This window comes from Sus scrofa, chromosome 14 (genome assembly GCF_054392235.1).
Source record: "Sus scrofa isolate SSC_HxYL_T2T_F1_AM1 chromosome 14, Sscrofa_HxYL_maternal_Yorkshire_Landrace_v2.0, whole genome shotgun sequence".
NCBI lineage: Eukaryota > Metazoa > Chordata > Mammalia > Artiodactyla > Suidae > Sus > Sus scrofa.
In genome coordinates, this window is record NC_139396.1 from 158,508,159 (window position 1) to 158,533,646 (window position 25,488).

The window sequence follows — 25,488 nt, forward strand, 5'->3', positions numbered from 1 at the left end:
TTTCCCCACCGATCAGCAGGTCAGCAACTGTAACCTGAGACCTCTCCTCTCCCTGGACTATAAAAGCAGATACACCCAGGTGCCTGGAGTCGTCCGTCTATCTCACATCTCGATAAACTCTTCTTTCTCTTTACCACAACATGCTGGAGAATTCTTTCTGACCCGCATGCACAGACCATGACATTTTGGAGGCCCATGCGAAGACTTCCTAGATGTCTCCCCTGCAGACTGCAATGGCAAGCTCTATTCACGCTACATTTATTCCCCACCCCAAGCACCCCAGGCCCTCCATAATCCTACGTGACCCCTGCCTTGATGGCTCTTCCATGAGCCCATCTCTGCAGCAAAGGCTCCTGCTCCCCCTCCCCCTCCCCTAGTCTCAGGGAGAGCACCGCCCCCCTTCGGATTCCCAAGAGAGCCCACATCTCCACCCAGTAGGCTCTGCTCTTCCCGCTGGCACCCATCAAGATGTCTGTGCAAGGGGCATTTACCAAGTCTCTCCCAAGCAGAGGTAAGATATCTACACTTGGCCTTTCTAACCCTTCGTAAGTGCTGGTTGTCATTCTGAAAAATTTGTTCAAATTCTTCCTCCTGCGCAGAGTACCTGAGGATAGGGGGCTGTGAAGAAAATAGGCTTGGTATGGCTCTGGGGAACTTATAAGCCCAAGTTTACCATTTCTCACCTCGGTTAGCAAAAACGCATCATGATCCTTGTTCCAAAACAAATTCTAGTAAAGAGTTCAACAGTAAGAAATGAAGTCTTAGAAGGACGAAAAGAGGAATATTTTAATGATCGGAGCAGGAACACTTCAAAGAAAGACCCCCAACGACAGAAGTCATGAAAATCTGAAATTCAATGACCTAAAAAAATTAGAATATTCTGTGTGGTGACCAAAAAAATATGTATATCATAAACAAAATCACAAGATACATGAAAAGAAGAAGGGAAGAATGAGTGGGATGGACTGGGAGTTTGGCGCTCAGTAGATACAAACCATTACATTTACTTATTTGCTTACTCTTTTTCGGGCTGCACCCATGGCATGTGGAAGTTCACAGGCTAGGAGTGGAACTGGAGCTACAGCTAAGAGCATATACTATGCCACAGCCACAGCAATAGCAGGCCCGGGTCACGTCTGTGACCTACACTGCAGCTCATGGCAATGCCAGATCCTTAACCCACTGAGAGGTGCCAGAGATCAAACCCACGTCCTTATGGAAACCAGTCGGGTTTGTTACTGCTAAGCCACGATGGGAACACGAAACTATTGCAGTTAGAAAAAGGATAAACAAGAAGGTCCTACGGTATATGTAGCACAGGGAATGATGTTCAGTCTCCTGGGATAGACCATGATGGAAAATAACATAAAGAAGGAAAAATAAGTAAATAAATAAATATTTATATATAATGAGTCACTTTGCTGTGCAGTAGAAATTGGCACAACACTGTAAATCAACCATACGTTAACAAAAGACAATAACATTGAAAAATGTAAAAAACTTTAAAAAAGATAAAGGACAAACTAGCAGAAAGATATTGACCGTTCCTACATTAGACAAGAGATGAAGTTCTTTAAGGCATACTGAGCCTCTATAATCAATAAGAAAAGGAAAAGCAATAGAAGAAAGTAATGGCCAGACGCATAAATGGGGAGCTCCCAGGAAAAATGTTAGAACTGGTTCTTCTTCTTCTTCTTTTTTGTCTTTTTGTCTTTTTAGGGCCACACCCATGGCATATGGAGGCTCCCAGGCTAGGGGTCTAATTGGAGCTGTAGCTGCCGGCCTACACCACGGCCACAGCAACGCCAGATCTGAGCTGCATTTGTGACCTACACCACAGCTCATGGCAACGCTGGATCCTTGACCCACTGAGCGAGGCCAGGGATCAAACCTGCAACCTCATGGTTCCTAGTCGGATTTGTTTCCACCATGCCATGATGGGAACCTCAGGACTGGTTCTTAAACATTATGAAAATAGGTTTACCTCATTATAAAGAGAGGAACACAAATGATGACAACCTGAAAAGGATATTACAATACAGGAAAATTAGAGGCAAGTCTCTCTCTTTAACATATATGCAAACATCTTAAATAAAATATTACTAAATTAAAGCCACTGACATGTCAAAAGAATGATATATCAAGATCAAGTGAAGTTCACTGTAGGAATTCAAGGGTGGTTTAACATTTAACAAACCAACCCATGCAATATAAAACATTAACAGGGAAAAGAGAAAAAAATAACACAAACATCTTGAAAGAAAGATGTAAAAATAATCTAAGTGCTATGAAATAATCCAGAGCAAATCTCCTTTCTTCCTTCCTTTCTCTTTCTCTCTCTTTCTTTCTTTCTTTCTTTCTTTCTTTCTTTCTTTCTTTCTTTCTTTCTTTCTTTCTTTCTTTCTTTCTTTCTTTCTTTCTTCCTTCCTTCCTTCCTTCCTTCCTTCCTTTCTTCCTTCCTTTCTTTTGCCACACCTGTGGCATATGGAAGTTCCCTAGCTAGGGACTGAATCTGAGCTGCAGCTGCAACCTATGCCACAGCTGCCACAACTCAGGCTCCATTACTAATTGTACCACAGGAGGAACTCCAGCAAATTTCATTCCTGATGGTAAAATATTAAAAGCTTTCCGTTGGCGTTTCCGTTGTGGCTCAGTGGTTAGCGAATCTGACTAGGAACCATGAGGTTTTGGGTTCGATGCCTAGCCTTGCTCAGTGGGTTAAGGATCCAGTGTTGCTGTGAGCTGTGGTGTAGTTCACAGATTTGGCTTGGATCCCATGTTGCTGTGGCTCTGGCGTAGGCCGGCAGCTACAGCTCCAAATAGACCCCTAGCTTGGGAACCTCTATATGCTGTGGGTAAGGCCCTAGAAAAGGCAAAAATAAAAAATAAAAATTAAATAAATAAATAAATAAAATAAAAGCTTTCCCTCTGAGGATCAGGAATTAGAGAAATGGGCCTCCTCCAGCCACTTTTACTCAACGTGATAGTAGAGGCCCAACCCAGTAAAAGAAGGCAAGGAAAAAAATGCAGGAGTATTAAAAAGAAATAAATCCCTAATTATATAGAGCTCACATGATTATGTATATAGAAAACCCAAAAGAATCTAAAAACTATTAGAATCAATAAGTTGAACTAGCAAGGTGTCTGGGTGTAAGAGAGCAGGATACAAATTCCAATTATATTTCTGCTTACTAGCAATAAACAAAGAGAACAATAATTTCTCAAATTATGTTATTTATAACACCATCAGAAAAAAATACCGTATGATATCACTTATAACTGGAATCTAATATCCAGCACAAATGAACATCTCCTCAGAAAAGAAAATCATGGACTTGGAGAAGAGACTTGTGGCTGCCTGATGGGAGGGGGAGGGAGTGGGAGGGATCGGGAGCTTGGGCTTATCAGACACAACCTAGAATAGATTTACAAGGAGATCCCGCTGAATAGCATTGAGAACTATGTCTAGATACTCATGTTGCAACAGAAGAAATGGTGGGGGAAAAACTGTAATTGTAATGTATACATGTAAGGATAACCTGACCCCCTTGCTGTACAGTGGGAAAATAAAATTTAAAAAAAAAAAAAAAAGAAAAAAAAAAGAAAAAAAAAAAAACCCTAAGAATACATCTAACAAAAGCTGAGATCTCTGGGCTAAAAGTTTTAATAGTATTGAAATAAAAGTAGAGGCAAATAAATGGAGAGATATACTATGTTCATGGAGAAGAAGACCTTATATTGTGAAGATGCAACTTTCCCCATGTTGATCCATATAGTCATCGCGGTCCCATAAATAGTCCAGCAAAATTCCAGTAAAATTTTCTGTAGAAACCAACAAGCTGACTCCAGAACGCAGGAGGAAATTTCAGACAATCCTGAAGGACAAACTGGAGGAATTACCCTACCCAATGTCAATACTCATCCTTAGGTACAAAAATTAGATAGGATGATACTGAAAGGATGGGACATAACCAGTGGAAATGAACTGAGTCTGTAAACAGAGCATCCCGTAATGTATGACAAATGTGAGACAGCGATAGAGCCGGGACCGGATGGTCTTTCCATATCCGGGGTTGGGTAAAGTGGAATCCACGGCGGGGAAGCAGGGGGAGGGGACACTTCTGGACCCCTATCTCCCACCATACACAGGAATCGCTCCCAGATGGCTGGGGTCTTAATGTGAAAGGTAAAAATAAGTAAGAAAAGCTTTTAGAGGCAAACCTAGACAATAGCATCTTAATATCCTTAGAACAGTCCAAAAAGGCCTCACGAACAGAAAACAATTGCATGATTAATGCACCCATAATGCAAAATACATTAATAATAATAAATTAACTATTCTTGAAAGAGACTAAAAATACATTAAGCGAAGTTCCCATCGTGATGCAGCGGAAACAAATCCGACTAGGAACCATGAGGTTTTGGGTTCAATCCCTGGTTGAGCTGTGGTGTAGGTCACAGATGTGGCTCGGATCTGGCATTGCTGTGGCTGTGGTGTAGGCCAGCAGCTATAGCTCCAATATGGGAACCTCCATATGCTGTGGGTGCAGCCCTAAAAAAGGACAAAAAGACACACAAAAACCAATACATTAAGAGAGTAAATATACAACCCACAGAGTGGTGAAAGGTATTTATAATACACATATCCAACAAAGAATTTATACCCAGAATATATAAAGAATTCCTACAAATAAGCAAGAAAAAGACAAACAACCCAATTTACAATGAACAAAGGAGTTAGGCTTTTTACAAAAGAGGATACCCTAATGGCTAATAAAGAAAGGGAAATGGGCTCAACTTCATTAATCATCAGGGAAAAGGTTAATTAAAACCATTACGAGAAATCACCAGACATCTAAATGGCTAAATCAGAACAAGTGGAAAATGCCACGGCCTAACAAGGGCGTAGAGCCCCTGGAAATCTCTTACGGTGTTGCTGGCAGTGGGTCTTGGTAAAATCACTTTGCAAAATTTTTCAGCATGCCCTAGAACCCACCAATTAACTTCTGGGTATATGTTCCATAGAAAGGCTTTCTGGAGTTTCCATCGCGGCACAGTGGAAACAAATCTGACTAGAAACCATGAGGTTGCAGGTTTGATCCCTGGCCTCGCTCAGTGGGTTAAGGACCCGGTGTTGCCCTGAGCTGTGATGTGTAGGTGGCAGACACAGCTTGGATCCCACCGTGCTGTGGCTGTGGTGTAGGCCAGCAGCTGTAACTCTCATTAGACCCATAGCCTGGGAACCTCCACATGTCGAGGGTGTTGCCCTAAATGGAGAAAAAGACAAAAAGAAAGAAAAGAAAGGAAGAAAGAAAGAAAGAAAGAAAGAAAGAAAGAAAGAAAGAAAGAAAGAAAGAGGCTTCCTAATGTTCCACCCAAAGATATATACTAGAATGTTCATAGCAGCTCTTTTCACAATAGCCCCAAACTGGAAATTACTCAAATGCCCAGTGGCAGTAGGACGGGTGAACACACTGTACACTGCGCAAAGAAATGCTGCTCAGCAATGAGGAAAAGTGAAACCCGATGACATGCAAAAATATGGATGAATCACACAAACACAATGTGTGAAGGAGGCCAGACAGGCAAAGTACACACTGTCAGGTTCCATCGACACAAGGTGCAGAGGGGGCCAAACATCTGCTCTGTGATTTGATCCCTGGAGTGACAGGAAGGAGATACAGGCCCTTCAGGGCATTTTCTCCCTCTTGATCTGAGTCCTGGTTTCAAAGGTGTGTTCGTGTGTGTGCTTACGATAGGCGCACTTCATGAAAAGGGTTTTTTGTAAAATGTCAGCTCTGCTTTTATGGGCAGGCGTTTAGTGCCAACTGCGCAGGGAGCAGCCGCACAGCCTGTATCCTTTTCTCGCAGGAAGCAAGGCCACCAGGTCAAACGTATCAACCATTTGCAGACAGGTGTTTCAACGCGATTTCAGTCCGAATGGGTTTCACAATTCTGTTATCTCTTGATGCCATTTTACACTAAACAAATTTCACTGAACTCTGTTCAAAGCAGGGACTGTTTGAAACTTGGAAAAAGTTTAGCATGTATATTATTCAAATTAGAGAAAGTCGTATACAACAGACGCAAAGTTTTCCTGGAGCAAACCCTTACTGAAAGCTACCACCCTTTTATTGCAAAACATTTCATATATTTCATCATAGATAATATTTCTTGTATAGATGTTGATGAAGTCATGGAAAAGAGCCAGGTCTTGTCTTGCACGCACTTGGACGGCATCCAAGCAGGTACTTGCAGGCGTTACCCCACCGTTGTCCCAGGACACCCCACAGTGTCAGGTCATCATTAGCTGCGATTTGCAGATGGGGAAGCTGAGCAGTGAAACAGTTGGTTCATGAGCACCAGTCTCTCACGGGAAGCTGATGGGACGCAAACCCCAGTGCCTACTTCCTGCAGTCCTGATCCTGCCTGGGAATGATTTTCACCCATGCGCATGAGCCTGTGGATCTTGGCGCCAAGTCAGTGTGCCTCTCCTGGGCTACAGAGAATTTCCCAGGGGTACACAGCTGACAGCGATGGGGGGGGGACTGATCCCCTGGCTGGCCAGCACCCAAATCTGATTTAAAAGCCACCAAGTAAGAGGGGTGGGATGGACGTGCATTAAAGATAAACAGGTGAGGGAAACACCTGAATTCCTGATACTGGGGCCCTTGATCTCCTGACTCTCTCTTCACAAGACCTGGATCTTCAGCTGTTCTTTGCATCCATGAGATCCGTCTCTTTTCTTTCCTTCTCCTTCCTTCCTTCCTTCCTTCCCTTCTTTCTCTCTCTCTCTCTCTCTCTCTCTCTCTCTCTCTCTCTCTCTCTTTCTTTCTTTCTTTCTTTTTCTAACTTTGGTCACCCCGAGGCATATGGAGCACCCAGGCTAGGGATCAGATCCAAGAAGCCCCAGTTGCAAAGCTGGAGCAATGCCTGCAGCAATGCCAGATCCTTAACCCACTGTGCTGGGCTGGGGATGTAACCTGCATTCCAGCGATCCCAAGATGCCACTGATCCTGTCTTGCCTGCACACACAGCATGTGGAAGTTCCCAGGCCAGGGATCAAACCCACATCAAGCTGCTGCAGTGACAAAGCTGGATCCTTAACCTGATCCTTCCAGATGTGTCTGTTTCCTTTCCTTTTTAGCTTTTTTTTTTTTTTTTTGGCTTTTGAGGGCTGCACCCTCAGCATATGGAGGTTCCCAGGCTAGGGGTCTAATCAGAGTTACAGCTGCTGGCCTATACCACAGCCACAACAACACCAGATCCAAGCCTTGTCTTCGACCCACACCACAGCTCACGGCAACACCGGATCCTTAACCCACTGAGCGAGCCCAGGGATCGAACCTGCAACCTCATGGTTACTAGTCAGGTTCATTTCCCACTGCACCACGATGGTAATTCCTTGACTTATTTCTTTAACTTGAATATTTTCCACTTCTATTGAGAAATAATTGGCATCCATCACTCTGTAAGTTTAAGCAGGATGGTTCGATTTACATATATTGTGAAATGATTACAACAGTAGGTTCAGCCAACATCTATTTTCTGATAGAGATACAATATAAAGGAAATACAGAAAACAGGGGGCAAATTCCCCTTGTGATGCGGGCTCACAAGGAGCGTCCCAGCAATGCGAGCGCAGGTGTCCTGTTCTGCATTACAACCCCTCCGGAAGTCTGAACTTTCCCCCACCTTCCTCCAATTTTCCCCTTTCCCACCCTTCACCTCTTTTTCTCTGAGTTAATTTTTTTTTGGAGGGGGTTTTAGATTCCACATATTAGTGAGATCATTGGGTATTTTATTTTCTCTGATTTATTTCCCTTAGCATAATACACTCAAGGTCTATCCATGTTGCTGCAAATATGTCTCTCTTCTTTTCTTTTCTTTTCCCTGTTGGATAATTTATTTTTCTTGTCTAATTTATAGAAGACCCAACTACTGGAGTATGAGGAAAAAATGGCAACATACGACAATGGGATACATATTTGAGTTGTGAAATATATAATTGATCTCATTTAATAAATATCTATTAATGAAAATATCTATATGATAGGTGTTTATTGATAACACTTTCTGGGCTCCTTAGAGAAACGGGGATGAATTAAAACATTGTTTCCTAGCTTTACAGAACAAAAGCAGATACATAGTAAACTGATACACTTGATAGTTATGATTTTTGGGTATGGTTAAACATGATCTGTATCTCTCCTATTGAACTGTCAAGTTTCAAATTATGATAGAACAGTTCAAACAATGACTTTTTAATCCTCTAAAACGCTTTCTACATTTAGATATAATATCTTTAAAAATTACTGAAAATATTATTTAATTTATTTCGTTTTAGGCCCTTTATAAGACTTGAGACAAATCATATTTCTTAAATTATGGATGTAAGACTGGGGCCTCAGGCTTTGAAGTCTCTTTTCTAATACATCTATTTTTCCAATCACTAATTTGAGTTGGCTTCTCTCACCACAATGAAAAAAGAAAGAACAAGGCCACTATAGGATGTTAACCCACTACGCGTCCACAGTGGAAAGAAGAAGAGTGTGTGTGTGTGTGTGTGTGTGTGTGTGTTTTTCTGGACATCTTTCCAGCCCCTCTCCGTCCCCCCTCGAAGGAGCTAGCCACATTGTCAGTTTTCTCCCACATTCTCTGCCCAATTTTTCCAACAGTCCTGACATTTTCAGTTGTTACAGGAGGCATTCTTTTATACTAACAAGGCAAAACTGCAGGTGTCCAACCAAACAACTCCCTCACAGCTTGCCTGAGAAATAACCCACTTTGTCTGGCTGCCTCGCAGCACCAGAAGCCCTGGGAATCCCTGCTCTCTCTTCTGCTGGATTCTCGCTCGCTCCCCAGCCCCACATCACCCCTTTGGCAAAATAGGAGAAGAGGAATACTCATGCTGCAAATTCTGTTCTGAAGAACTCAAAGGACTTCGAAGGAAAGGTCACAGTCTAGGGAGGATTCCAGCCCCAGAGTTTGACTGGCAGGTATGCCCCAGGGCGGAGCAGTCAGCTCCAGCGGACTTTTTCCAAGCGGCACGTCTTTGAGTTGGGGTGGCCAGGAAACGGCTGTTGGAGGGCTGCCCAGTGGTGTGGCCTTCCATGCCCGCCAGCCTGCCATAGTGCCTTCCAGCTCACATTTGCCAGGGTTAAATGTGGGCTTGTGGACAACCAGCACATGTAAACTACAATCAACACCTTCCCCATATCTAGAAAATGCCCCATGCTGTGAATCCTACACTCAGATTGTAGATGCTTAAAACCAAAGCAGCCAGGGAGCTCCCCACGTGGCTCAGTGGTTAACCAATCCGACTAGGATCCATGAGGATGCAGTTTGATCCCGGGCCCTGCTCAGTGGGTTAAGTAAGGATCCAGTGTTGCCTTGAGCAATGCGGCTTGGATCTGGCGTTGCTGTGGCTGTGGTGTAGGCTGGAGACTACAGCTCCAATTCGACCCCTAGCCTGGGACCCTCCATATGATGTGGGTGTGGCTCTCAAAAGCCAAAAAAAAAAAAAAAGCCGCAACCAACCAAAACTACATTTCCCAGCATCCATTGCTGCTAGGCTGGAGACATGTAACTCTGAGGCCACCAATCAGATGCACCCTTACAGACTTCCACAGAATATCCACAGAAGGAATCTTGTGGGGACCTCTTTCTGGGGGACAGCAGCAGCATCCCAGTCTTGTGGTTCTGAGGTTGGCAGCCGTGTGCCAACTTCTGACTGTAGCCTGTTCCCCGGGGCCCCTCTAAGCGTGTCTCTTAATAAACCCTCTGAATTAGGAGAGGACTTTGTGGTCAGCAATTAAGAGCCTGGGAGAATTAACTGTGCTGAGTGTGTATTCAGGGCATTTTTAAAGCCGGGGCTGTTTCTCCCCTGCTTCCCCTCCTCAGTCGCCTCGACAATTTGGACTTGGGGTGTGGGGTTGCCTACCTCACCCTGCCTCCCTGGTTCATCTCTTTTGATTTCCCTTTTCCTTTCCCACAAGTCAGATAAAACCTGAGACCATAATTAAGCCTGCACAGAAGGTGAGGCAAACACAGGGCTGAGGACATGCACATCTGAAACCTGAGAAAAGCGCCAGTGTTCACTCTGGACATCTCTGCTGTGATCGGGGAAAGACCCTACAGGACAGGGAGAGGGCTGTTATCTCCAGATTGCACATTAAACATGATCCCAAGCCCCTTCATTTAGATGAGAGGAGGGGCCAAGTAAATAACATTACTGTGGAAGTGAACGAGGAGATATGTATCTTCCTATCTGGGTCTGTTTATCTTCTCTGATTATATTTCTTTCCTGTCCTCCAATCCTCCCAAAAATGCTATGGTCCAGAGATGCAAGAACTATCCCACAGCACCTCCACTAATCTCAAGGAGGGAGCCAAAATCTCACGATGACAGGTGTCCTGGACCACTTCCAACCTAAACACAGGTACCGCAGACCATGTTAGGAAGAGGTGGTGGTGTCACAACGTCACAGATCAAGAGATTGTTCCCTCATGTGGCCCAAAGTCCTTCTACAGAGGATTTCTCAAACCTGGTTGACACTCCTGACATTTTGGGCTGGATAATCCTCAGTAGTGAGACCCTGTAGCAGCATCCCTGGCCTCCACTCATTAGATACCAGTAGGACCACTTTCCCAAGCTGCAAAACCAAAAGATGTCTCCAGATATGTTGCCACCTGACCCCTGGGGGGAGAAAATCACCCCTAATTCAGAACCAAGGCTCGACATCTGTGCTTTTGTAGAAAATAGCACAACAGGCCACTTTGCCCAACTTTGCCCAAAGGGTGGGGTACCCTTCGCCTGTGCATGTGTGACTATATGTGTCCATACACAACTGTTTTAACTTAGGGAATAATGCTTTTCGGTCACACACTCAAGAGTTGTACGTTAAATCTCAAGGCACTTTTCTTTTATCTCTGAAACATTATGAATTCTAATACAAAGAGCTCCAAAATCTCTCATCCTTAAAAGTCATTTCCTTCTATTTGAGATTTTATATCGAAAACAGATCCAAGGTTGTCTAAAAGAGCCCTTATCCAACTTTACATTCCAGGCTTCAAGGTGCTGAATTTATATTCTTAAATTTCCTTCTGAGCTCTATGTAGGAGGGTGAGCATTATCTGTTCTGCTCTTTTAAACAAGTCTTTCTTGGTGTCATCCTGCTCGGACTTCAGCCTGGCCACAGTGGGCAGCTCCCCTCAGCATTAGGAAGGCACTGCACCCTGTCAAAGCCTGAGCCCTGTAGGGACAGGTCACTAAAGCTGGCCCTGCATCCCAGCTGGCCACAGTCCCTATGCTCAACTTCTTCCAGCGTTCTTCCAGTGTTCCAGCCCAGGGCCACCGACTATAGGATCTCAGAAAGGACGTCTTGAAACCCATCTCCCCAGGGCCAACAGTCTAGTGAGAATGACAAGCAAAACTGTATTAAAGTCCAGTGCTCTGACCTGGAAGGGAAACCCCGCAATTACAACAACCAACCTGTCGATCCATCCAGCACACCCCGTGAACACCTCTGTCTGGTGCCTCGGGGCTGGCAGCATGAATGGAGCCACGTGCTGGCAGTGGGCATGTCCTGTGCTGGGTGGGCAATGGTGCGTGATACCAGATGAAGCCAGTGGGGCCTCCCCGCCCAGAGGAGTATCCACGTTTCTTGTTTGCCCCACAGTCTGTCCCTCTGCTCATGGCAACAGCCCAAGAGACCCCCAGGGTCCCCTCGCAGAATCCAGCTGATCTGAGAGTAGCTGATGTTCATTCATTTGAGAGCAGACCTTGGAACGGGAGGATTAAGGAATACTATCACTCTAGATTTTTCATTTATTTTGGAATTTTAGAATATCATTACTTTTTTTTCTAAGAAGTTTTCACAAATCTTATAGCCTTTTACCACAATCACTGAGAGACACTGTATGATGTTTGTGTGTATGTGTTGGAAGCGTTCTATGGGTGGGTCCACCAAGCCCTCCTTTCCCCCTGCAAGTATGCAGGCACACCAGACTGGCCAATATTGGCAACGTGGTGCCCCTGGAGGAATGGCAGCAGCAGTGCAGGCAGGGACTCTGGCTTTTACCACCTGGAGGATGGATAGAGGGGGCAACGTAGGAGACAAGATTTCTGCTGCAGCTTGTCCCCAGCTGTTGGGGAAAAGATAATGAAGAAAGGAATTAAGGGGATGTTTGAATCCCCGAAGATGGGGTATGGGCATTGGAAGAAGAAGGAAAAAAGGATTGAAGGGAAGGGGGGGCGGGGGGGGACGCTCAGATGCAGGGTGTGCGGGGCAAGGACAGAGAAGGGCTTTCCATTCCACTCAAGCAGAAGATGTCTGAGTTGGAGTTGGGACTGGACGAGCACATCAGGACCCGACAGCAGAGAACGTCCAGAACCAGGTTTTGGCAGGCCGACCTTCTGTCACTAAGCCCGGGGTTTTCCAAGTGGGGTCCCCCAACCACAGCACCAGCCTCCACTTCAGCAACTTCACTCGGACACTAGATCAAAAGGCAAATTCTCACGAGCCCTCCTCCTTTCTGCAGATCTAAAGAATCCCACAGCTTTATCCGGAGGCCCAGCAATCCCAGTTTTAAGTAAGCCCTCCAGGTAACGGTGACGCTGGCTGGGTTTCAGACCCACTGCTATGAGCGACAGGGAATTGTTTGAAGATTGCTGAGCAGAGATGTAACCTAAGTCTGTCCTACGAATGGAGGCAACTTATTTTTTCCAGCCTCTCAGCATTTGAATGGCAGTGTCAAAGTTTAAGTTATTTCCCGTCCTAAGGCTCTCCTTTTGCCTTTGGTGCATTATCTAACTAATATCCAGCCTTAATTACTGGAGGAAGAGTTTTGCTGCTCTCATATTTACAATGTAGTAACACCTGCCTGGATCAATATCCAGGTGTGATGAGTAGGAAATCTGTCCAAGGACGAAGAGATGTGAGATGCTGTCTCGAAAGCAAAGTCTTAGCAACCTCAGCAGCTGCAGCCTGTAAAAGCCTCCCTTTAATTAAGCAAAAGAGCGTCGGTGGAGCCCTGATGGAGGTGGCCCCCCAAGGTGCGGACACGAGAGGTCAGGCAAGAAAATCTGAAGGCAATCTGAGCAAACCTGGTGCCCCCTCAGGAGGGAATCCACAGTTTGCCACAGATACGCCTTTTTTGCATTCGCTTTGTTCACAAAGCAACAGATTAAAAAACCAGGTTGGTAATTGCTACCTTGCACCTTCGAAATGGCCATTTGCAACTGTTTCTGTCCCGAAGGTCTTCAATTTCCTATGGCCGTTTGGAATATGTCTAGAAAACTTTCTCTTAATTGGGTCCCCTAATCCCCAAAAGTTAAGAGAAAGAAGAGTTGGAGGCATAGGATGGGAGCTTCCAGAGATAAGCTCCTGGATAAAGGGGGAGGGGGGCATCCAGAGGGCCGTCGCCACACTGGTTTAATGAGGCAGCGCTCCCATTGTACGGTATATGCTTTGTCCTGCCACCGCACGACAGGCTCTGCTCCTGGTGACCTGGCACTTCCCCCGCCGCCCCCAATGACTCTGGGAAAAAAAAGAAGTTCTCTGAGATCACACAGGAAAGGACACTCCACGGTCTCTTTTCCATCAACAAAGGAGGCAGCCGGGTTACAGCAGCATCAGAACATCAGGACCGGTCCAAAGGTGGTTCTATAATCCCCCAATTTCAGCCTCACCAGTGTTAGAGCTGGAGAAATGTTAGCCATGAGGTTTCACGCCCAGGGATCATGGACGTCACCAGTCGATGGCCACTGTGATGTCACAACCCAGTGACGTCATAGCAGTGACATCGGGGAGGCCTCGCTGTTCCTGGCCACTTTTCTACTTGGGGGGGTAGTTAATATTTGAAAGCATAGCCAGGATCCAGAGCATCTTAGGCTTTCGTGAGTCACATCCTATGAAACATATGAAAACGCCCCCAGAGAACTCTGCGTTGAATGGAGATATGGTTGATTAGGTGACAGAATGTGATATTTGGGGGGCATTTAATTGATCATTGATTAATTTTACACTTTTTCTTTCGGCATTTTGGAGCCCTTAAACACGACATGTTGGGCCCCAACCATTGCACAGATCTTTGAAACAGTCGGGCTGAGGCTTCAGAGGCTTTAGAACCTAAAGTAAGAAAGCCCTTGCGAATTGCAATTGTGGGGCACGTCATAAGCACCCTATTCCTTAATCTACATAAGGAAATGAGCTGCCGACTGGAGGATTTCCGAGGAGGAGCGAGTGGTAACGAGAGAAAGCGCTGCGCTTACTGGCTCCAGATGCTGGAGGGATGGTGGGGAAGTCACAGGGCGAGGATGGCTTAAAATAATCCGGAGTATGGTGTTTTCTAAGATGTACATCAGGTTAAAAATATTCATTTCCTACCATCCATTATGTTCTCTACGACCTTGTAGTCCTAGCAAATCTTTTTTGTTTGTTTTCAAACACTGTGTCGGTGGAGGGGGGCGTTAGACTATCTGAGCTCCAGAAGTAGCTTCCTCTGCATTCTGGACATGACACCGTCTACCTGAATTCTGCATGGGGAGTGTGAGAGGCTGCAGGGAGGGCCACGGGGTGACTGAGCTACTGCAGGAAAAGATAAGATGGGAGTTCCCCTGTGGCTCAGCAGATTAAGGACTCCACACAGTCTCCGTGGGGATGTGGGCCCCATCCCTGGCCTCTCTCAGTGGGTTAAGGATCTGGTGTTGCCACAAGCTATGGTGTGGGCCTGCGGCTGTAGCTCCCATTTGCACCCTGGCCTGGAAACTTCCATATGCCTCAGGTGCAGCTGTAAAAAGAAAAGAAAAAAAAAAAAAAAAAAAAAGGAAGGAAAGAAAAGACAATGTGAGCTCCAAAATGTAGGACCAACCCTGGGAGGGAACGGCAGCTGAGTTCTAGAACCACAGCAGCAGAGACTACCTGTACCTCCATTGATAACTGGATAGTTACCTGACTGGAGAAGAAAACCAGGCAGATGTGACCAAGAATGAGATAGATCTCCTTGTGCTGAAGCCGAAGGATCTCTCCAGGCACGTTCCTAGGTGATAAATGCGAGCTGTGGGACAGTAGGAATGGAAAGATAGAAAGATCTCATTTACCTAAAATACAAAAAAGAAGCCCCAAACGGACAAATCAATGCACATGTCCAATCTGAGTACATCTACGGAAATGGAAATGTCCAGAAGAGGGTGGGAAGGAAATACACAAAGATGTGGGCAACGGTCATGCGTGGGGACCCGTCTGGAATGGGGAGATGAGGGCTGAGGGGGGAGATCCTCCAACAGTGTGTGATTCTTGGACAGCCCTCAGAAGGTGTCAACACCTCACCTGTCCTGGGTACCGTTCTCTCAATGCTACCTAGGGGTGAACAGCGCCTCCAGGTGGTTGTATTTTGAAGAAAGAAGAGAATAAGCAAACACATGGAGAGGTTAAACCAGGCACCCATCATGCTATGGAGAGGCCTGAAGAGAGTGCATGCTTGAGAGTGTCAAGGTCAGAAGAGAAGTCCTCTCTGAGCAGCTGAATGACAGTGAGGACAAACCATGGCAGGCTCAGTGTAGAGCACAGGACAGGGGTCATCCCATGCAAAGGCCCCGAGGTAAGAACTCCAGGTTCAAGAAACAGAAAGGAGATGGAGATGCAGGAGGTATAAGCCGAGAGGAGGTGGAAGGCAGGCTCCACGGGCATGGCCACGGGCTTGGATTGTATGCTAAGTGAAGTGGGAAGACCCTGGGGAGCTCAGGGTGGGGCAGACAGCAGGTCTGTGCTCAGGAAGATCCCTCTGGCTGTGCAGGGGCAGGGGGACAGGCTCACAGAGAATATTCCAGTCACCAGGGTGGTGGGGAGGGGCACAGCGTGCCAAGAGGAGTGGCAATAGAAGTGGTACAAGTGGTAGCTTTCAAGATCCATTTTGGAAGGAAGACTCGGCAAGACTAACAGACACATTCCATGGAGGATGTGCCAGAACAGAAGGATCAATACGACCCATGAGCCAAGGCCTGAGCCACAGACGGAAAACGCTTTCATTGCTGAAATTCTGTCACTGAACTCAGGTCTAGCTGCTCTCCACTCGAAAATCCATACTCAAGAGGCAAAGGTTGGCAGCAACGGAAAACACTGCTTGTAATCAGAAAGCTGGCAATCTGGGGAGAAGGTGGACTTACGTCCCCAAACCAACTGCCAAGATTCTGCTCAATCATGAACACTTCAAAGGGAAGTAAACCTCAGTGAATCACAGAGACAGGAGATGGGATGCCCCCGCCTCCCCGCCCCTGCCGGCTGTGTACTGGCTTGTCGACTCCCCGTGATGTTTCTTTCGGTGCCATCTTGTTCACACAGTTTGTTTGAAGGATTGCGGATGGGGAAGCTGGGGGAGGGATCTGGCGATCTGTTCATGACCCATTCTTCATTTCTACGTCTTTGATCTACAGAAAGAACCAAAAGGCTAGGCCAGGCTTCATGTGATCGAACGACATGGAAGGTGTCCTTAGGCTGGAGGTGAGTAGAACATGGGGGTGGGGGGGGTCCTGGTTTAAGACCAGTGACAGCATAGCTTTGCTAAATGACGAGGCAAGGGGGACCTCCTACAGAGAGCTCTTTCCTGCAAGGAGATCTTTCCTGCCAAAAGTTGCTTCAGATTGGTCAGAAATTGGTGTGCCCCTGTGCCCCGTTTTCCTATCTCCCTGCTTGTTTCTGGAGGCACATCACCTTGTCCCACAGCGTCAAACACCATCCAGGTGCTGCTGTTTGTCTCGCTCCCGCACCGCTTCTGTCTGACTGTCTCCTGTGTCCACACCTGCCCGTAGGACTGTCCACTTGTGTCTTCTCTTGGATGGGGACCCCAACCAGCACCTCTGTTATTTCCCCTGCAGATAAGAAAACGGGGTGCAGGGGCACACCAAGATGGAAGGTCTGGGGAAGGGGGCAGAGCCATCAAGGAAGGCAGAGAAAGAAAAGGAATATGAGGTGACTGAGCAACTTGAAGGCGAGAGCAGAAAAAGGCTCAGGAAGCAGAAAGTGACCCCTGAGTGGGGGGCACGGTGAGGCAGAGATGGGACAACCGTTGTCACTGATGACCTGGACATCAGTGGCTCTAGTGGTGGGAGGGGGGAGACCTGGAGGGAGTGGGTTGCAAAAAGAACATGTTCGCGTTCTAATCTGCCTCCTAAAAGCCTCATTAAGGACTCGGGAACTGGGTCCTTGCTCTTGAACTCTGCAATTCAGGCTTTTTTGTGCGTCCACCTACACTCTCAGTTATTAGTGAGGAGGCAAGAACGAAAGGGTCTTTGGAAGCCCAAGTGGATCATGAGACTGTCGGGCTGCATTTCAGAACGTGGAAAAAAGTCCTAATTGATACTCAGGAAGCTGACCTCTGCTCCACATTGACTGATAGGCCGGGCTCTTCCACTGAGATTCAGAATGTGCTGGCACAGCCTTTGGACAAATGCCACTGCCCCGACAAACCCATCTTTTAGCTCCGCAGCAAGTGACAGCATCAGAAAAAGAGCATCTAAATTATTTAGCTTTACGGTTGCCCATTTTCAGTGTTTAAAATGCTGAAACGGCAAACTACAAATAAGGGATTTTGTGGAATCTCCAGCAGCCCTCAACCAGAAGTGGCTTGAAGAGTTGGGGAACGCTCAGCACAGGTGGGAGGAAACCTGCTGCAGCTCCAGTTCCAGCCCCACACCCTCACCTGGACCCAGTTTCCCCATCTTGCAACTTAGGGCTTAGGGAGAATTCTAACGTTGTTAGGGGTGGAACCCTTGGTTCCAATCAAGCCCTATGCAGAAGACCAATGCGGGACGAGATGGAAGTGGAGGAGCCTGGCTGGGGTTGGGAGAGGATCCAGTACCCCCCAGCCCTGGCTAAGTACCCCTTTCCACGGATGCACGCATATCCCAGCATGGCTCCTAGTCCTGGACACTGGGAATCCTCAAGCTTACTGTGCTACCCATTTATTTTTTTTATTTTGTGGTCTTTTTAGTGCCACACCCGCAGCATACGGAGGTTCCCAAGCTAGCGGTCAAATTGGAGATGAAGCTGCCAGCATATGCCACAGCCACAGCAATGTGAGATCCGAGCTGTGTCTGTTATCTACACCACAGCTCATGGCAACACCGGATCCTCAACCCACTGGGTGAGGCCAGGGATCGAACCCCCGTCCTCATGGATACTAGTTGGATTCATTACTGCTGAGCCACCACGGGAACTCCCTGGGCTCTCCATTTAGAAAAAACACGAGCCTCAACCCTTATCTCACACCACACAGAACCTAATTTGAAATGGATCATAGGCCTGAATATAAAAGCTGAAACTGTAAAACTTACCCCCAAAAAATGTGTATAACCAAATCACTTTGTTGTACGGCAGAAATTGACACAACATAGTAAATCAACTCCACGTCAATAAAGCTTTAAAAAATAAATAAAAATGAAACTCACAGAATAAAACATAAGAGAAAATCTTTGTCCTTGAGGGAGTAAAGATTTCTTAGCCAAAAACACTGATCATAAAGGAAAGAAGTGATAATTGATGTCGTGAAAATTACAATCTCTTGCTCTGTGAAAGGCACCACTTGAAAAAGTGAACAGGTGGAGTTCCCGTCGTGGCTCAGTGGAAATGAATCTGACTAGTATCCATGAGGATGTGCCTTCAATCCCTGGCCTTTCTCAGTGGGTTAAGGATCCTGCGTGGCTGTGGCTGGGGTGTAGGCGGGCAGCTACGGCTCTGATTCGACCCCTAGCCGGGGAACCTCCATATGCCGCAGGTGCGGCGCTAAAACTACCAAAAAGAAAAAAGAAAAAGGAAAAGAAAAGGCAAGCCCCTGATTGGAAGCGAATCTGTGCGTCACATGTATCTGGGAACATGCACACCCACACTACAGAAAGGACTGGGTAATTCTGGAAGAATACAAACACCTCAGTTTTAAGAAATGAGCCAGAAGATTAAACAAACGCTTCATAAAGATAGACACATGACAAATAAGTGCACAAAAGATGTTTAACACCTTTAGGGCGTCAGGAAAATGCAAATTAAAACCACAATGAGATACCGTTACATACACACAAAGATGCATTAAACTAAAACATCCTGACAATATCAAGTGCTGACAAGGTGTGGAACAGTCTGAGCTTTCATACCTTGCCAGGGGAATGCGAATAGTACAGGTCACTTTGCAAAGCAGTTTGGGAATTTCTTATAAGGTTAAACATAGGTTTACTTCACAACCCAGCACTTCCAATCCTAGGGATTTACCCCCAAAGAAATAAAACCCTATGTCCTCACAAAGATGTGCATGCAAATGCTGATAACTGCATTAATCACTACAGTGGTGCATTCATGCAATGGAATATTACTTGGCAATAAAAAAGGAGTGAGTGGGTGCTCTGGGCAGAAGGAGGAGCATGCCCCTGAGCCTGGAGGTGAGAGAAAGCACAGTGTGTTTGAGGAAGTGCCTGGCTGGGGCAGAGAGAGTGAGGAAGAGCATGGAAGCTGGAAGGAGGCTGGGAGCCAGATGCCTCTCCTGCTCAGGAATCGTGCTAATTAGCCTGGATTTGTTCTAAGGGCAGCAAAAGTGGTGCAGCTGACAAACTTGATCAGATTTGCATTTTTAAGAGACAGCTGGTTGCTGGAAAGAGGGTAAACTGGGAAGGAGCAAGAGTAGAGGACGAGAGACCAACCAGGAGACCCGAGATGACCACTGCTGGGGTCAGGATGCTGATGAGAGAGGGAGGTGCCTGCAGCTGAGAGAGCTTCAGGTGATCCCATCAACAGAACTTAATGACCGACTGGATTGGAAATGACGCTACTTATCCCTATTAAATAGCATCTTCTTAGCTCCCGCCCTTCGTTTTGGAGTCTGTCAGCACATAAGCAATTCCTCATGAATCTGATCAGTGTCTGTCTGTGTCATCTGAAGCATTGCTGCAAATGTCAAAACAGGATGAGGGGCTTTGCAGCAGGAGAGACACAGCAGCAGAGGGAGGACAGCATAACACAACTTTCGCTTTTAAAAATGGTCCTGGCCCCCAAGAGTGCTCTCCAAGGATGAGTCTGGCCCTCCTGCATCCTCGCCAACCAACGGCAGCGATGGTCCCCCCACTACGGGACATGGAGCAATGCTCATTTCCCTTCCCCAACAGCCCCCCTACTGAGATGACAGGTCTAGTCTTTGCCCTTCCTGGGCAGTGTGCTATAAACCCAGGTGAGTAATCACACCCGGTGTGCTTTTCTTGGGGGAAAGAAAGGCAAAGACCCTCTTGACATCTTTCCCTTTTCGAACATCCTATAATCTGACCATATGGGAATTAATACCTTTGAACACCAAATCCATGGGAAGCAGATATTTAGGACAAAACCCGCCTTGTCCTCCCACGATGCCATCCAACAGGTTATGATTTAAGCATCCATCACACCTGTACGGCTTCACGCCCCTTGCCGGCAGGCTGCTCACTTCTTACACATTTTCTGTGTCTTCCTCGCCCAGACCTGTAATTAAGGCACTCTTTCGGCTCCCTGTTTCATTTGCAGTTGGCAAGTAAGCTGGTGCTGAGGAGGGAAGCAGTCATCAACTTGTGGGTGGGCTTATTCAGGCGGTGGCTCTTCTGAGCTGATTTAAGCAGGCTGCCAAAACCCAGTGAAAGCAGCGATGAGTTTACAAGGGAGCCCATCTCCCCGGCACGGGGGCAGGGAGGGGACGATGGAAACAGACCCACTGCTTTTTCTCCCCTCTCTTCCTCCTTCCTTCTTTCCTTCCCTCCCTCCTTCCTTTCCTCTCCCCCCTCCCCGCCCACCCCACTAAATGACTAAGCATTTTCCGGCTTGTCATTGTCCATGATTCAGCCTTGCTGCATCTTCTAAACAAAGCTTCACGTGTATCTTCACATCTTCTAGTGGCTATTTTGTTGACCATAACTTAGAACCTCAAAGACATTGCTGTCGGGCTCCGTGGGTCTCAGCACCAGCCTGTTTGCCGTTTCCCCAGTCTCGGCTCTTTCTGGTAAGATCTCCCGTGCACAGGAAGCAGAGCTCCATGCACGGCAGGGATGAGCTGCTGGGCCCCAGTGGCGTTCTACTCATGAGAAAGCAAGGCTGGGAGCTGCCCATGGAGCTGGGGGTGGATGGGAGGGAGGACCCGTGGGAAATACCAGGAGATGGGGCTGGATGGGGCCCAAGCGCGTGCCTCGGAGACCCCAGGGAGAAGGGCCACCCTCTGGCGGCCTCCTCTGCTTTGCAGGGTTTTAAGTGCTTCCCTAATAACTGTGTGCACAATTAGAGGTGGATTAGAGAAACTGGTAATAGGGGACTGCTGCACGAATCCCCTTCCAATTGTTAATATTAATTAAAGTGCTTTTTTCTTTCATTATGCAACAAATACTAACTACTTCTTTTAAAGGACCAAATAGAGAATGCAGTTGGGTTAGGGGAAGAGTTGGCTTTTTTTTCCCAACCAGGAAAACATCCTGTGTTTGTTTTCATTCTTGGGACAAAGCGTCCTAATGGATGCGAGGCACAGGAGGAGCAAGAGAAACCCATTCACTTTCCATCAATGGGGAGACTTTCCTTCAGCTTTAAGACATAGCACCTCTCATCTTCCCCACGAATTTTCTTATTGGCCACGGCCATCAAATTATTTAGATTAAATCACAGAGTGGGTTCAGTTCATGGGAACCAGGCTTCTGTCGGGGGTGGGGTGCAGAGGGGTGACTTTCCTTGAGGCCGAGGGGGCCAGCAGGTGCCCAGGTCCCCACAGCTGGTGTGTTGAGCGCAGGGATGCCCGGCTGAGTGGATGGGTCAGCTTCCCCTGGAAGGTACTATGGAAAAATCTCTCAAGACAGGTTTGACTGATACACCCACTGAGTCCCAGGGTGTGCTGAACCCCAGCTGTGGGGGAGGGGGGCACGGGGAAGGAGAGGAGATACTCCAGAACAAAAGCCAGCCGTCCTGAGCTCCCGAGCATCCACATGGCAACCAGAGCAAGACAAACACAAATCCATAAAAGCCAAACACATGCAGACTCCAGAGGTACCCAGAGAGGAAGGAACATGCCCACACCCCATTTAGGGAAACCCATCTCATCAACGTTCCGAATCTCAAATCAAAGAAAAAAAAAAAGAGGGAGTTCCCTTGTGACGTAGCAGGTTAAGGATCTGGCATTGTCACTGCAGTGGTTCAGGTCGCTGCTGTGGCAGGGGTTTTGATCCCTGGCCCATAAACTTCCCCATGTCAATGCTGTGGCCAAAAAAAGAAAAGATACCTAAGTCCTACTTTTTTAAAATTCAGTTAATTTTATTATGTTTATAGCTGTACAACCATCATCACAACCTAATCGTAGAGCATTTCCATCCCAAACTGCCAGCCCATTCCTCCCACCCAACCTGTCCCCTTCGGTAACCACAAGTTTTTCCAAGTCTGTGATTCTGTTTCTGTTCTGCAAATTAGTTCGCTGTATCTCTTTTTTAAATTCCACATATAAGTGATAGCATATGGTGTTTGTGTCTCACTGTCTGACTACCTTCACTTAGCATGATAATTTCTAGGCCCATCCATGTTGCTGCAAATGCAATTCTTTCATTCCTTTTTTATGGCTGAATAGTATTCCCTTATGTATATGTACCACATCTTCTTTATCCACTCCTCTATCGATGGACATTTAGGTTGCTTCCATGTCCTGGTTATTGTATACAGAGCTGCAGTGAACACTGGGGGGCATGTATCTTTTCGAGTCATAGTTTTCTCTGGATAAATGCCCGGGAGTGGGATTGCTGGATTGTACGGTAGTCCTATTTTTAGTTTTTAGAGGCACTCCATACTGTTTTCCATAGAGATTGCACCAGTTTACATTCCCCACCAAAAGTATAATAGGATTCCCTTTTCTCCACGCTCTCTCCAGCATTTATTGTTTGTAGCCTTTTTCATGATGGCCATTCTGGATGGTGTAAGGTGGTACCTCACAGTAGTTTTGATTTGCATTTTTCTCTCTAATGATGAGTGAGGTTGAACATCTCCTCATGTGTTTTTTGGAGAACTGTCTGTTTAGGTTTTCCACCCATTTTTTGATGGCATTTTTTGTGTTTTTGGTATTGAGCTACAGGAGGTGTTTTTATATTTTAGAGATGAATCCCTTGTCAGTTGCTTCATTTGCAAATATTTTCTCTCATTCTGTGAGTTGTCTTTTCGTTTTGTTTAGGATTTCCTTTGCTGTGCAAAAACTTTTTTTTCTTTTTTTTTGGCTTTTTAGGGCCGCACCCTCAGCACATGGAGGTTCCCAGACTATGGGTCAAATCAGAGCTGTAGCTGCTGGCCTACGCCACAGCCCCAGCAACACCAGATCAGAGCCTCGTCTGCGACCTACTCCAGAGCTCACAGCAACGCTGGATCCTTAACCCCACTGAGCAAGGTCAGGGATCGAACCTTCATCCTCATGGATACTAGTTGGGTTCGTTACTGCTGAGCCACAGTGGGAACTTCCATGCTATGCAAAACTTTTAAGGTTAATTAGGTCCCATTTGTTTATTTTTGTTTTTATTGTCATTACTCTAGGAGGTGGATCTGAGAAGATATTGCTGTGGTTTATGTCAGAGAGTGTTTGGCCTGTGTTTTCCTTAAGCATTTTATAGTATCTGGTCTATAAATAAGTAAATCCTACTTATAAATAAAATTTACAAGATGCACTGCAGGCCCAGCTACACGCCATAAGACTGTGTGTGTGTGTGTCTATGTTTAACCTCAATATCTTACCTTAATTAAGGGACGCAGAAAACAGAGACTTTTATTTGCCTTCATTTTTTCCACAAAGGACCTTTCTAAGGGATGCCTGACCTCAAATAACCAGTTTTTCCAGTTTCTTGCCATTTTGGTGTATTTGTGCATCAATTATCTCACTGACTCAATAACCTGAATGAGGTTTTTTTTTTTTTTGTTTTTTTTTTTGTTTTTTTTTTTTTTGTCTTTTCCAGGGCTGCACCCACGGCATATGGAGATTCCCATCTACGAGTCCAATCGGAGCTGTAGCTGCCGACCTACGCTACAGCCACAGCAATGCAGGATATGAGCTGCGTCTGCCACCTACACCACAGCTCATGGCAATGCTGGATCCTAAACCCACTGAGTGAGGCCAGGGATTGAACCTGCAACCTCATGGTTCCTAGATGGATTTGTCCACCACTAAGCCACAACGGGAACTCCTCAATGAGTTTTTAAAACTTTATTAGAAGAGGTGATTTTCCTAGTTACATCCAGACTTCAGAGGCTGGAGAACACCTTTCCCTGCTCTAAAGCTCGTACCACACAGACATTCTTTAGGGACCAGGAAAACCAGCAAGCTGCCCTCTTAAGGCCCCTCGGGGATGACTGGTGTGGTCAAGGCTGGGACACCGCCCCTCCCACCTCGCAGGGAGCCTGGCCTGCCCTGTACCTGTGCCCACATGCTGTTACAGAGCAGGAACCCCTCCTAAGACTTTCTCACACACTAACCAGCCACAGCTCTACATGCCACAAAGGATCCCATTGAATGAATAAACACCAAGCATCAGGGGAAAGCAGAGGGGGCCAGCCGCCACTCTCCTTGTGACTATGCAAACATCCTGCCAGCCAGCTTCCTGCCACCTGAGAGCAGCTGAGCTCTTCCAGGGGCGGCCTACAGATCTGGCTCCAGGAAGAATGGTCCCTGGATTGTCTGCTCACCTCCAGGATGAGCCCTCTAGATCAATCAGCTCTCTAAGCTGACGCATAGGCTGTGACACACATCACCACGCCCTGGGCTCTGAGCCTCGTGGAGGGTGCAGGACACACCTCTTAACGTCTGAGCATCCACTTGGTAAATAAACCACCATGAGCCCAGTAATAATGATAGTAACGAAAGCTATTGCTCTGTCGGCGGCGCTCCCAGCCCTGTCCTTTGCCTGGAATGTCTCATCGTGGACCCACCAGGTCACTGGGCTGCGCGAGGGCTCACCTGGGGTGGGCCAGCTGCAGACCCCCGCCTCCGAGATGCTTCACTCGAGCACATGGCTGCATCCCAGGGGCACATGGCCCCCTTATGGGTGGGAGCAGGGCCAAGCACCGCTTTCTCGGTCTGGTCAGAGCCCACATCAGCACGAGCACTTGGGATCGGATTTGTAAGCCAGTCTGCCCTGCTGCTGGGAATGACGCAACCTCTCTGAAGTCAGGACACATGAGGAACGGCGTGGCAGAGCAGAACTGGCAGGTTTGGGTGTCTCTTTTTTGGTCTTCCTTAGTGGCATGTAAAATAATGGGGACTCTTACAATGGGTGGATCTTGGATTTGATGAAATGGGTGATGTTTATCCAGCCTATTATTGAAACCTATTCCAAATGGGCAGTTTTCAAAATTCAGAATAGCAAACAATACAGATGCACAGACACAGAGAACAGACTGGTGGTTGCCGGGGGTGGGGGATGGACAGGGAGTTTGGGGTTAGTAGATGCAAACTATTGCATTTAGAACGGATAAGCAATGAG

The 25,488-nt window shown here is 46.7% G+C and overlaps 1 protein-coding gene across 5 annotated transcripts in view; it reads right to left on the reverse strand.

The window, feature by feature from the left end:
• C14H10orf90 (chromosome 14 C10orf90 homolog) overlaps positions 1–25,488 on the reverse strand; it is a 235,829-nt gene that overhangs the window by 142,392 nt on the left and 67,949 nt on the right. The gene's annotated exons all lie outside the window — the stretch shown is intronic.